The 13,480-nt window shown below is 45.9% G+C and overlaps 1 protein-coding gene across 19 annotated transcripts in view; it reads right to left on the bottom strand.

The window, feature by feature from the left end:
• Window positions 1-13,480, bottom strand: part of zmiz1a (zinc finger, MIZ-type containing 1a) — a 467,693-nt gene that overhangs the window by 342,629 nt on the left and 111,584 nt on the right. For all 19 annotated transcript variants that reach the window (XM_059640362.1, XM_059640366.1, XM_059640364.1 and 16 more), the window contains one exon: window positions 12,037-12,257. The gene's annotated coding sequence lies outside the window, so the exon portion shown is untranslated. The remainder of the gene's footprint in view (window positions 1-12,036; window positions 12,258-13,480) is intronic.

Genomic DNA, 13,480 nt, shown 5'->3' with positions numbered 1-13,480 from the left:
AAATTGGTTGGGTAAGATCTTCCAGAAAAGTAAAATAAAATGCTTTCAGCAAACAGGTTTTGCTGCCTCACTTGTGATCAGACAGGCCCTGGGGCCTTGGAAGCTGGAGTCACCTTTGCAGAACAGCTTGGGTATACATTAGCATCATTGTGAGTGGGCAGAAACACTCGGAAAACTAAAAGCTAGACCAACAGTTGCCCTGCCTCCATTGGAGCGTGGCAGGTCACAGCGATTGGACACTAGTTTGCCTGAGCATGAGATCAGAGCAAGTCCAGACTCCAAACCCCACACCTCACTGGATGACCAGGCTGGGGCTATTTTCCCTGGACCATCGGAGGCTGAGGGGTGACCTTAGAGACATTTATGAAATCATGAGGGGCATGGGTAGAGTGAATAATCAAGGTCTTTTCCCCAGGGTTGGGAAGTGTGACAGTAGAGGGCATAGCGCTAAGGGGAGAGGGGAGAAGATTTAAAAGGGACCTAAGGAGCAGCTTTTTCACGTAGAGGGCGGTGCGTGTATGGAATGAGCTGCCAGAGGAAACAGTGGAGGCTGGTACAATTACAACATTTAAAAGGCATCTGGATGGCCATATGAATAGGAAGGGTACAGAGGGATGGGGCCAAATGTTAGCAAATGGAACTGGATTGATGTGGAATACCTGGTCAGCATGGGTGAGTTGGACCGAATGGTATGTTCCTGTGCTGTGAGCCTACAATGCAGTTAATGTACACCAGAGTCAGGAGGCAGGTTGGGATGGGGGTGAGAAGAAGAGAGAAGAGAGAAGAGAGGAGAGAGGAGAGAGGAGAGAGGAGAGAGGAGAGAGGAGAGAGGAGAGAGGAGAGAGGAGAGAGGAGAGAGGAGAGAGGAGAGAGGAGAGAGGAGAGAGGAGAGAGGAGAGAGGAGAGAGGAGAGAGGAGAGAGGAGAGAGGAGAGAGGAGAGAGAAGAGAGAAGAGAGAAGAGAGAAGGAGAGAAGAGAGAAGGAGAGAAGAGAGGAGGAGAGAGGAGAGAGGAGAGAGGAGAGAGAAGAGAGGAGAGAGAAGAGAGAAGAGAGGAGAGAGAAGAGAGGAGAGAGAAAAGAGGAGAGGAGAGAAAAGAGAAGAGAGAAGAGAGAGAAGAGAGAAAGAAAGACGAGAGAGAGGAAAGAGAAAGAAAGAGGAGAGAGAGAAGGGATGGAGAGAGAGGGGACGAACAAACACGGGAGTGGGAATAGGGTGAATGGGAGACAGAAGCACCACTTTTCACCTCATACACTTGCCATGCACTAGATATAAAGCCCCTGGATATGTATCAGCACAGAACGTGTCCCTAGAGCCTGCTGAATTGGTATTTATTAAACAAGAGCATTTTATGAAATTTCACATCAAGCAGAAGCTCATTAATTACCCACAGAATCAATTTACCGAGACATTTCCCGACCTTGTTAACCCAAAGTCTCCTGAAATCGGCACTTCCTGTTCTTTGAACTGCCCGGCAGTTTGGACAGATAATGGCTTTGAAAAGGAGTCCTGACACTGACTCGAATGTCTTGCCCAAACGTACACTAATGGGCTGCTCACGGGCCAGCTGCTATTGTAGAGGAGATACCAGAGCAACTCACACCGGGGGTGGGGGGGCGGCGGGGGAGGGATTCGCAAGGTCTCACCATTATTACACAGGCTTCTGTGGAATCGAAACCCAACCTCTGTCTGCAAAGCTTGAAGTTCTCCAACTAATTAGCAGAGGCTGCTGCTCTCACTGCACTCCGGCCAAAAAGAATTTGTAGAAACAAAGGCCATCAGTAAATCATATTCATTTCTGGAACAGATGTTTGATTACAGTCATTTTTACTGAGCAGGACAAGGCTGCTTCCTTCCAGGTGATATGCCAAGCCTTCGCCATTGAATACGTTTGCAGCCTGCTCGAGAAGGGCACTCTCTCAATAATTTTGTAAGGCGGGTGAAAGAGGGAGTGCTGATCCACAAAACGAAGTCCCAAGCTCTCAACCCCATCATTCCCAGGAGACCAGATCTGCAGGTACACATGGAATCGTGCAGGACAGGAACAGACCCTTCGGTCTAACTCATCCATGCCAAGCAGGTATCCCATGTTAATCTAGTCCCATTTCACAGCATTTGGCCCACATCCGTCTAAACCTTTCCTCTTCACATACAACATTTAAAAGGCATTTGGATGGGTAATTGTACCAGCCTCCACCCTTCCTCTGGCAGCTCATTCCATACATGCACTGAATGAAAAAGTTCCCCCTTTTAAATCTTTTCCCTCTCACCTTAAACCCACGACCTATCGGTTTGGATTCCCCTACCCCTGGGGTAAAGACCTACCCAATTTGTTACTTTTTTCTGTTTTGTTTTGTCACACAAATCAGAAGAAACTGGTCTCACTTCATTCCATGTGGTTTTCCTTTCTCTATTTTGTTTTTGACTTGTCGAACACAAGGCTTCCTGAAGTTCATGATAACAAACATCTCGCTATTGGCTGTGCCCGTCTCTGAAGGGAGTCATTCCAATCTTATCTCGAAGGGAGAGTTTGCAAACACAGCCCTCTCACAGCAGCTGGTCAGGGCTCTGACGCAGAATACAAGTTTAGCGAACACGCAGATGTGTCTATTCTGGGGAGGAGAGGGGATTGGGGGATGGAACGTATGAACTGAAAGCCTGCCCATAACTGCAGCACACCAGCTTCCAGGGCACAGAAGCGTCTGTGCTTCTGTTTTAAAAGAAATCAGGAGCTGGAGGAGGCACGTGATTGGAATCAGCCAGATTACCCTTTTAAAGGTAGAGTCCCTAAAAGGTTTTGGGGCAGGCCATTTGGCCCATCGAGTCTGCACCGACCCTCTGAAGAGCATTCTTCCCAGACCCACCTCCACTAACCTATCCCTGTAACACCCTGGGTTAGTGTAGGCTAGGCCGGTTATCCAATGGGATGTGTGCAGCATTAGGGGCAAAGTGTGCGGGTGAGCAGGATGCTCTTCAGAGGGCCGGCGTGGACTTGGCAGGCTGAATGGTCTGCTTCCACACGGTAGGGATTCTATGAAAATAAAACTCCTAGACACCATGGGCGATGTCACGTGGACTGGTGGGAGGAAACCACACGCAGTCACAGGGAGAATGTGCAAACTCGACACAGATAGTCACTGGAGGGTGGAATCAAACTCAGGTCCCTAGCGCTGTGAGGCAGTCGTGCTAACCGCTGAGCCACCATGGTGTGATACTGTTGCAATACTGAGGGTGTAGCCTCCCTTCAAAACTGTGGCAACTCATCAACTTTTCAAGGTATCAGTTGACTACATGCAACAATAAAGCTCATGCAATTCAGCTGGTAACAACTCCCCCCACCCACCCCAACATCCCTCCGAGGATACAACAGGTAGCTAGAAAAGATCTGGCAACTCCTGGACGCGGCTACTCAGGTTCAGAAACTGACTTTTTACTTTCAATTAGGCTGAAAAATATCCACGGCTTTTACAGCCAGGTGAAATATACGGAGCACGATCCCGACTACATTAGCACCAACCTTTAGCTTTGAAAATAAGAAGACAGAACGGTTGGGTGAATCCAGATCTGCAAATGCGTCTTTGAAAGGCTCCATTGTTCAGGCTGGGATTCCAGCAGGTTACTGCCTCAGGCAGGCAGAGTTTCAATCACATGAAAGATTTCTGGGTGGGGGGGGGGGGGAGCGAAGACAGGGGGTCAAAACAGGGGCAGAAACAAAACGCAAAGCTCTCTACCCACCACCCCCCCCACCCCAAGCTGGCTCTAGAAAGATCCCAGCCTAAAGCAGGTAAAGTCTGTCTAAGCCAACACCACCGAAAGATTACCCAGTCATCACCACTTTGTTGTGCTGTTGTGCAGTGCTTGCTATGCACACGTTGGCTGCTGTCTCCAATACTCCAAACAAAGGTCAGCCTGTGATTTAGTAATTCCATGACTCAAGAGGAACGGTCTGGAGACCACCAAAGGCCAGAACACGAGCATTGACCTGTTCACGAAACCACCTACTGCCCGACTGCAACACTGAAGCTGCTTCTCTCAAACGTGCACTGAACACCCATCGTCTTTAATGACCAGACCCAGAAGCCTGCAAAACAAAAAACTGTTGATGCCTTCTTAAAAAAAAGGTTAGTCAGACATCTGAAGAGACAGCTTGCTTTTGTTATAAGCTCCAGATATCATCTTGCAGAGGACTGAGAGCCAATCTATACAAGAAAAACAAAAGCATTACTGTCTCTTTCCAAACTCTTCTGGACAGTTTCTGGTTTCTAGTTTCTGGAAAGACAGGCTGGGTGCAGGCGAAGACAGGAAAGAGCAGAATGGGGATTCAGGTTAAGTAGAACACCCAGTTCTTTACCTTCAATGCCTTTATTAAATTTTACAAGGGTCCTTTATCCTAACTTGCACTCACGCTTGAAAGCCCTTGCCAATGACTGACATTTCTTTCCGACTCTGACTTTCTGCAGGATTACCGAGCTCCCAGACTAATGCCAAAACAGAAACACATTCAGTCTCGGAATGCCTTTCTTTGCCCCTGTGGTTTCACACTATCTTAACACAGGAGCTAAGTAACAACCTGAAAAATTGAAACATCTCACCATCCCGAGGAAGGGACTTCCATCTAAAGCTTCTCAGCCAGCATGGGTTTTGCTTCAGAAATATCTGCAATAGGGCACTGGTTAAATTGGCACGCCCAGTGTTGAGCAACAGAGTGTTAGCTCACTGGCTATGTATGGCACAAAGTACAGTATCCACTTCAGATCTTTCCTGAACAACCTGGTCAGAGAGGTTATGGCACACTTCTAGTGCAGGTGGGTCTTTAACCTGATCACCTGGTTTGAAGGGAGGGACACTGGCATTGCACCACAGCACCCCTGGCACCCACCTTATTCACAGGCAACTCAGTCTCAGTTGAAAAGCCCCAGTACAAAGATCCCTGATTGTTTCTAGTGAGTCAATGTCACATTAATCAGGTTATCGCTCTACTGCCTATCCACAGCTTTCTACATCAGAATCTCTGTCCACAAATTCCTCTTCATTTCACGAGCTAAATCACATATGTTTTATGAAACTGACCTGGGATCTGGTTGACAGACCTAGCCGTGCAGTAGCCAAAGAGAAAGGGCAAAACATTTTCAAATGAGGCTTGGAGAAAACTAACTTGCAAGCTTTAGGAAGGTGGGGAAGGGGGCAAACGGGGGTGTGAGGACCAATCGGCTCCACTTTCAAAGAGCTGTCAAGAGGCCTGATGGACCAAATGGCCTCTTCCTGTGCAGTATGATTCAATGGTTTCCGTTCACCATTGTGGGAACAGAATCAACCCATCGACAATAATAAAAGAAGTTACTGAGCTGGAATTTAATCCAACCACACTGACCCACAAAGAATCAAGTACTGTTAATGCTCACACTGTGTCCAAACATTCAACTGCCTACCTTGGTATTGGGTTGCGACTCTCAACAATATGCCATCCATCACTCCCAAACACTGCAATAAGTCCCTCAGACATAAAAGCAACATGCAACTCCTCAGATATGATAGTGGTGCACTCCTTATCCACTTCCAACATGGTCAGCTATTGGAACATGGACAATCAACAGATCTCCTCATTCGCACACAGCCTACAGTACAAACAGGATGAGTAGCAGGACTCTGAAAATGTAACTACCTGCGGAGCATTCTACTTCTAGCAGGAGAGTCATGAACCAACATCATGCAACAAATTCCTTTTCCTGTAAATCACCATATTCTGCTCTGCACCCTGAGATTCATTATACAGGTTACAAAAATTCGGCTCGCTCCAAATTTTATATTCATTGGTTCACATTTTGTAATAACATCAACCTGTGTAAAGTTATCATATTGCAATCACATCCGCCCACCAGTGGTGGCGATGTGACTGAGATTACAATCGACAATTTCCATGACCAATGTGAAAGAAGGAACATATAACGGAAAATAAAACATAACAGCTTTACACATTAAATTAAAGCTGCACACCTCAAATCTTCAACCGCAATCTCACTTTAAGACCATAAGACACAGGAGTGGAAGTAAGGCCATTCAGCCCATCAAGTCCACTCCGCCATTTAGTCATGGCTGATGGACATTTCAACTCCACTTCCCTGCACTCTCGCCGTAGCCCTTGATTCCTTCTGAGATCACGAATTTATCTATCGCTGCCTTGAAGACATTTAACGTCCCGGCCTCCACTGCACTCCGTGGCAATGAATTCCACAGGCCCACCACTCTCTGGCTGAAGAAATGTCTCCTCATTTCCGTTTTAAATTGACTCCCTCTAACTTTAAGGCTGTACCCACAGGTCCTAGTCTCCCCGCCTAACGGAAACAACTTCCCAGCGTCCACCCCTTCTAAGCCATACATTATCTTGTCAGTTCCTATTAGATCTCCCCTCAACCTTCTAAACTCTAATGAGTACAATCCCGGGATCCTTAGCTGTTCATTGTACATTAAACCTACCATTCCAGGGATCATCCATGTGAATCTCCACTGGACATGCTCCAGGGCTAGTATGTCCTTCCTGAGATGTGGGGCCCAAAATTGGGCACAGTATTCTAAATGGGGCCTAACTAGAGCTTTATAACATCTCAGAAGCACATCACTGCTTTTATATTCCAACCCTCTTGAGATAAACGACAACATTATATTCACTTTCTTAATTACAGACTCTACCTGCAAGTTAACTTTTAGAGAATCCTGGACCAACACTCCCAGACCCCTTTGTATTTCTGCTTTACGAATTTTCTCACCGTTTAGAAAATAGTCCATGCCTGTATTCTTTTTTCCAAAGTGCAGAACCTCGCATTTGCTGACATTGAATTTCATCAGCCATTTCCTGGACCACTCTCCTAAACTGTCTAAATTTTTCTGCAGCCTCCCCATGTCCTCAGTACTATCTTCGTATCATCGGCAAACTTCGCCAGAATGTCCCCAGTCCCTTCATCCAGATCATTAATATATAAAGTAAACAGCTGGGGCCCCAACACTGAACTCTGCGGGACACCACTTGTCACCTGTTGCCATTCCAAAAAAAGAGTCTTTTGTCCCAACTCTCTGCCTTCTGTCAGACAGCCAATCCTCAATCCAAGCCAACAGCTCACCTCGAACACCATGAGCCCTTACCTTACTCAGCAACCTCCTGTGAGGCACCTTATCAAAGGCCTTTTGGAAGTCTAGATAGATAACATCCACTGGGCTTCCCTGGTCTAACATACTTGTTACCTCTTGAAAGAATTCTAACAGGTTTGTCAGGCACAACCTCCCCTTACTAGATCCATGCTGACTTGTTCTAACCAGACCCTGCGCTTCCAAGAATTTAGAAATCGCATCCTTAACAATGGATTCTAGAATTTTACCAACAACCGAGGTTAGGCTAATTGGCCTACAATTCTCCATTTTTGCCTTGATCCTTTCTTAAACAAGGGGGTTACAACAGCAATTTTCCATTCATGTGGGACTTCCCTGACTCCAGTGACTTTTGAAAGATCTCGACCAAAGCCTCCGCTATTTCCTCAGCCACCTCCCTCAGAACTCTAGGATGTAGCCCATTGGGACCAGGAGATTTATCAATTTTTAGACCTTTTAGCTTTTCTAGCACTTTCTCTTTTGTAATGCCCACCATACTCAACTCTGCCCCCTGACTCTCCCTAATTGTTGGGATACTACTCATGTCTTCCACTGTGAAGACTGACTCAAAGTACTTGTTAAGTTCTTCAGCTACTTCCTTATCTCCCATCACTAGGCTTCCAGTATCAATTTGGAGCGGCCCAATGTCTACTTTAGCCTCTCGTTTGTTTCTTATGCATTGAAAGAAGCTTTTACTATCATTTCTAATATTACTAGCTAGCCTACCTTCATATTTGATCCTCTCCTTCCTCATTTCTCTTTTTGTTATCCTCTGTCTGTTTTAGTAGCGTTCCCAATCTTCTGATTTCCCAGTGCTCTTGGCCACTTTATAGGCTGTCTCTTTTTCTTTGATACATTTCCTGACTTCCTTTGTCAGCCATGGCTGTCTAATCCCACCCTGGATAATCTTTCTTTTCTTTGGGATGAACCTCTGTACTGTGTCCTCAAGTACACCTGGAAACTCCTGCCATTGTTGCTCTACTGTCTTCCCCGCTAGGTTCTCACTTTACTTGCGGATTACCTTGTCACAGAGTCCCAATAGTGCAGATAAGAGAGGCCATTCAGCCTATCAAGTCTCACAATCGTCTGAAGAGCATCCCGTGCATACCCTACCCCTTCCCCCATTCCCCCATTCCCATAACCACCTGCATGTCTCTGGATACTACGGTCAATTTAATGTGGCCAATCTACTTAACCTGCACATCTTTGGACTTTGTTGTTCCACAAATTAATTGAAAGCAAAATGAGTTTCTGTTTTCATCTCAATCTATGGATGAGGTTTGAGGAGGCTAGAATGCATCATGCACTGTCACTTCTTCCCTCCTTTCCTTTCCTGAAGGAAGGTAGCAAGCATGTCATCCAAAGACTCTTGCAAGTCACATTAAAAAAGTCTGTCAAATTAAACTATATATGAACTTCGAGTTGCTGACAGACTGGATGACTCTTCCTGTGCTGTAGATTTTCACCACTATTCTCCTTATTATGGCAGCAGCAACAAAAGCTGCCTATTCCAGACATGATAACCAGTGCAATTTAAAGAGGAGAAACGAGCAAACGGCCAACATAAATAGCTTTGTGCTGTTTGGGCTCAGGGTTGCACACAGTCCCCTGGGTCATATCCTGGGCTTGAGAAGAACCCATTTGCAACCCTCCATAATGAATGTGTTATAACAAAGGGGTGTGCAGCCCATCTGCTCCCTTTCCAGATGCTGAAGGATTCGGGCTACATTTCTAGCATCTTGCGTGTTTTAGTACAAAAAGAGAGCAACAGGGGTAGAAAGCCAGGGGCAAAATCTCCCTAGGTACTAACTCGGTGAATCCCTCTGGATATTTCATGGTGTTGTTCATTATTTAGAGTTGGGAGTTAATAAAACAGACTGAAATAAAAACCTGCCACGGCCGTATTTTCACAGCCAGTCCAATTTGCAGTTACGGTGACCTGAACACATTTGCACTCAGTACAGTGTAACACAGAACCTGAAATGGGCTTCCTTTCATAACTGTTGTTACATTAAAAATTCCTCCAAAGCTATTCCAAATCAGCCTCTGGGATAAATGACCCGGGATATCTGGGCGGATGATATGCTGTGCAATAAAAGACTGGGTTTTAAAGCAACACCATCTTCGCAAAGAAATGCTGGCAGTGCTTTTATCCAGACACCTTAAGCTGGGAGTACACACTGGAAAGATTAAAGATTCCTTCCTTGCTAGTCAAAGCAGAGCCAGGGAGACAATCTTAGAGAGACACTGAAGGCAAATGTTCTGGAAGATGTTAATCTATAAAATTTCTTTAAAACAGATTAAGGTAACGGGCCATGGGCTCAAGCCAGTATAAGCCACATTTAGGACTGATAGTAAAAAGTTTCTCTCTCGGAAATGATCAAGATTTGAAATGGACTATCGAATAGAATAGTGGAAGCAAACGTTCTTAAGACATTTCTGAAACTTGGGAGCTGGGTGTTGATTGCATCAACGGAGGTCAAGTACACACCATTGGATGGTTACCTGAGCACAAAAAGGTTATTTGATTACTCCAAACAATTAAAGAGATACTTACTGACACAGAAATGGAATCAGAAGATATATACCAGTGTGATTTCACTCTGCAAATAAATCAATTCCAAATAGACTGATTCTGGTTTCTTCCTTCATCAACTGCAGAGGGGAAGAGACTGAGGGGAGATTTTACTGACGTGCACAAAATTATGAGGGTGCCTAAGTGGAGCAGATAGGAAGGGCCCTTTTCCTTTAAAGCAGTGAGGTCAATAATCTGAATGAATAGATTTAAAGTAATGGCAGCAGACTGCAGGGAAGTTGAGGCAAATTGTTTCTTCCAGAAGGTGGGGCTCTGGAACTCAACAACTGAAAGAATGGGAAAGGCTGATTTAATTTAAGAAATGCCATTAAGTGTCTGCAGCCTACAGATCGACAGCTGGCAAGTACAGAGCTCTTGTGGTGCAGCAGTTGTGTTGCCATTGCTGAGCCAGGAGATCCAGAGTCACGTCCCACCTGCTCCAGAGGTCTATAGTTCAGAGGTCGCTAATAACAACATCTCTGAAAAAGGTTAATTAGATGATATCCACAGCTAGAAAGTAAGATTGGGCTCGGTCTGTGTTTCTTTGCAGGTATGATGGACTGAACAGCCAGCTGACTGCGTGGAGTTTGCATGTTCTCCCCGTGTCTGCATGGGTTTGCTCCCACAATCCAAAGATGTGCAGGCTAATGGGGGTTAGCCATGGGAAATTGCCTATAATGTTCAGGCATGTGTAGGTTAGGTGAGTTGGCCACGCTAAATTGCTCATTGTGTCTAGGGTGGAAAATGCAGGAAAAGGGTAGCAGGATAGGTCTGGGTGGGATTCTCTTCGGAGGGTTGGTGTGGACTCGATGGGTGAATGCTTCCACACCGTAGGGATTCTATGATTCGATGAAAAGAGAGGCACCATTTTTACACTTGATATGACACTTGTTGCAAATTGGCTAGAGTCAGATCACTTATGATTTGCACACTACAGTGCTCCCTACTCCTAACCTGCAGGTCTTCGGCTGGATTAGTGCAGCTTCTGATACTCTGCCTCAACAATCCAGCTCTGTGGGTGCCATGTTATTGGGGTTTTAATGCAGCTGATTTCGAGATCTTGCATCAGCCGGAGGCCAGCAACTTGTTGGGTGCAGCACATGTCAGCTGCTCCAGACTGGCATATCAAAAGCTGAGGCCAGTGCCCAAGGAGCCCACTAGAAATCTACTCACAACTTAGAAACTTACAGCTCACAAGGAAGGCTCTTCATCCCACCGTACCTGTACTAGCTCCTTGAAAGAGTTCACGAACTTTGTCTTGGACCCCAGCAATTGGTCCCAATTGCCTTGCAAATTAGTCATCTTCAAGTACTTGACCACGTAGAGTTACATGCTGGCAGTAATCCTCAATTACATCATTGAGATAGTGAACACAGCATGGCCTGTCCTCGCCGGTTATGATGTCAATATATTGCAGTGATACTTTGGTGATATCCCAGAGTGCTTCAGGATATGTTGCCGTATTCTGTTCCAGACTGTTCGCAACAATTATTGACCACAAAATACCAGAAGATCACAATCCCAAAACTGTACGTGGCCATGCCACCTCTTAAACCATTACATTTCATGCAGTGCAGGTATACAGAGTGTTTTATGGGCACACCAGCTCAGAACAGAAAATGGGGGGTAAAAAAGAAATCTACAGGGCTTCCTTAGCCTAGTGTGACAGAGGAAAATTACTTCCTGGTCTAAATAGAAGTCTGTTGTTGTTACCAAGATAAAAATCTTTGTAGATTAGCCAACTGGTTACAAGTCACATTGATAATGATAGGTGTTGGTACAGATTGTGTCGGGGGCATCAGATGTTGAGTCTCATGCCTTCAAGTTCCAAAACCCATTCTTCCATCATTGAAGTGGGTGATGCTTTTGGCACCGGTTGGCATTAATCCCTTCACACCTATATACTCTAGGGATTTCCAGGATTTTGGCCTGGTGACAGTGAAGGACCACTGACTTTGTTTCAAGTCAGGATGGTGTGTGACTTAGAAAGGGGGTATTCCATGATATACAACTTGATACGCTCCTGATGTATGGCATGTAGATAGTGACAAGCTTTGGAGAGTCTGAAGGGGACTTAGTCACCTCCAAAATTCCAGGCTCTGACCTGCTGTAGAAGCAGGGTTGGTATGACCAAACCAATCGCATTTCTAGTCAATGGTCACCACATAACCTTCTCCAGATATTGTTGGTGCAGGAATTTAGTGATTGTGACTAATTGAACATCAGTGGGGACAGATTAGATTCTCCCAGGCTGGAGATAGGTTGTCGGGACCTGGGGATCCAACAGGGTTCTATTTGTGAAAATTGCAAAGGAGACACTCACCAAGAGCAGGCAGGTGGCACAAGCAGGCTGGCAGTTCAAACGAAAACACAGCACAAGACGGGCACTCGACACAATGCTGGGCTGGTAGTGGAAGTGCCTTGCGGTCTGTCCAAACTGTGGCTCCTCTTCTACTTTAACAGCCTCCCCTGGTCACACTGGTGCGGCCCACCAGTGACCACCATTGAAATCGGTTTTGGTGCTCGCCAGAGAGAGTCGTACACCTGATTGGGAAGAAAGCGTAAAGGTTAGCAGGCACAGGGCAAGCCCAAAACATCTCTTCACTTGTTTGGGTTTTTGAAGCCACTGCTTGGGAGTTCCCATGCATCTCTACCACCATTTGTGGATCACAAACTATTTCCCTTCAGCACAGTTTTGGACTGGTCACTTCGGCCCATTGAATGGTAAACGCTGAGCCCAGGAACAGCCAGCAACCCAGGTCCGTACTGCTGTGCCAACTGTATTAGCTCCCTGGCAGAAAGTGGAGGCATGCCTCCTGATCATCCAATGGCACAGATGGGCAGCCATCAAGGTCAGCAGCAGATTCCCAACGGAGGTAGCTCCATTTTAGCCAAACATCTAAAAAGGAGACATTTGCTGATGGGTAGACAGAAAACATCTACGAAACTACATTGGGGTCAGGTTAATAACTTTAGAAACATGGAACAGGATGGAACACACATGCACAAAGTTGCTGGAAAAGCTCAGCAGTTCTGGCAGCATCTGTGAAGAATATTTTTTGTAAAAAAGAGAGTTAACGTTTCAGGTCCGGTAACCCTTTTTTAGTACTAGACCCAAAACATTAACTCCAATTTTTTCCCCATAGCTGCTGCCAGATCTGCTGAGCTTTTCCAGCAACTTCTGTGTGCGTTCCTGATTTACAGCATCCTCAGTTCTTTCAGTTTTTATGGAACAGGATGGATCATCTTTGTATAAACAGTAGTTTGCACCATGGTGAGACTTCCAAGTGAGTTGAATGTCTATCGCTCCACTGTGAAAAACTGCTAGAGGATACAAAGCACCAATATTCCCCAATGTGCTGCTCTATGAATTCATGCATCAGTAATCTGGGGACAACACAAAACACATGGGTTTCAGTGACTGATAGGAGCCAGGGCTAATGAGAGCAGAGATGTGAAGCTGGATGAACACAGCCGGCCAAGCAACATCTTAGGAGCACAAAAGCTGACGTTTCAGGCCTAGGCCCTTCATCAGAGAGTTGGGAGAGCAGGGTGGGAGATTAAGGGGAGGACCACATGCAGGTGAGCAGCAGAGGGGGTGGGAATGAGCAGAGGGAGAGCAAGGGGATCAGTGACTGGAGCTTGATGAAGACCGGAGAGCAGCTTCCCACGCCTGTAGAAGGAAAGTGCTCTATCCACTCACAAAATATGGGCAGGTAAAAATCACAGGAAAGTTTTCATCAAGGTGAACGGCCTCTCCAAGCTCA

This window comes from Stegostoma tigrinum, chromosome 37 (genome assembly GCF_030684315.1).
Source record: "Stegostoma tigrinum isolate sSteTig4 chromosome 37, sSteTig4.hap1, whole genome shotgun sequence".
NCBI lineage: Eukaryota > Metazoa > Chordata > Chondrichthyes > Orectolobiformes > Stegostomatidae > Stegostoma > Stegostoma tigrinum.
This window is presented reverse-complemented; position numbering and strand designations above follow the sequence as displayed.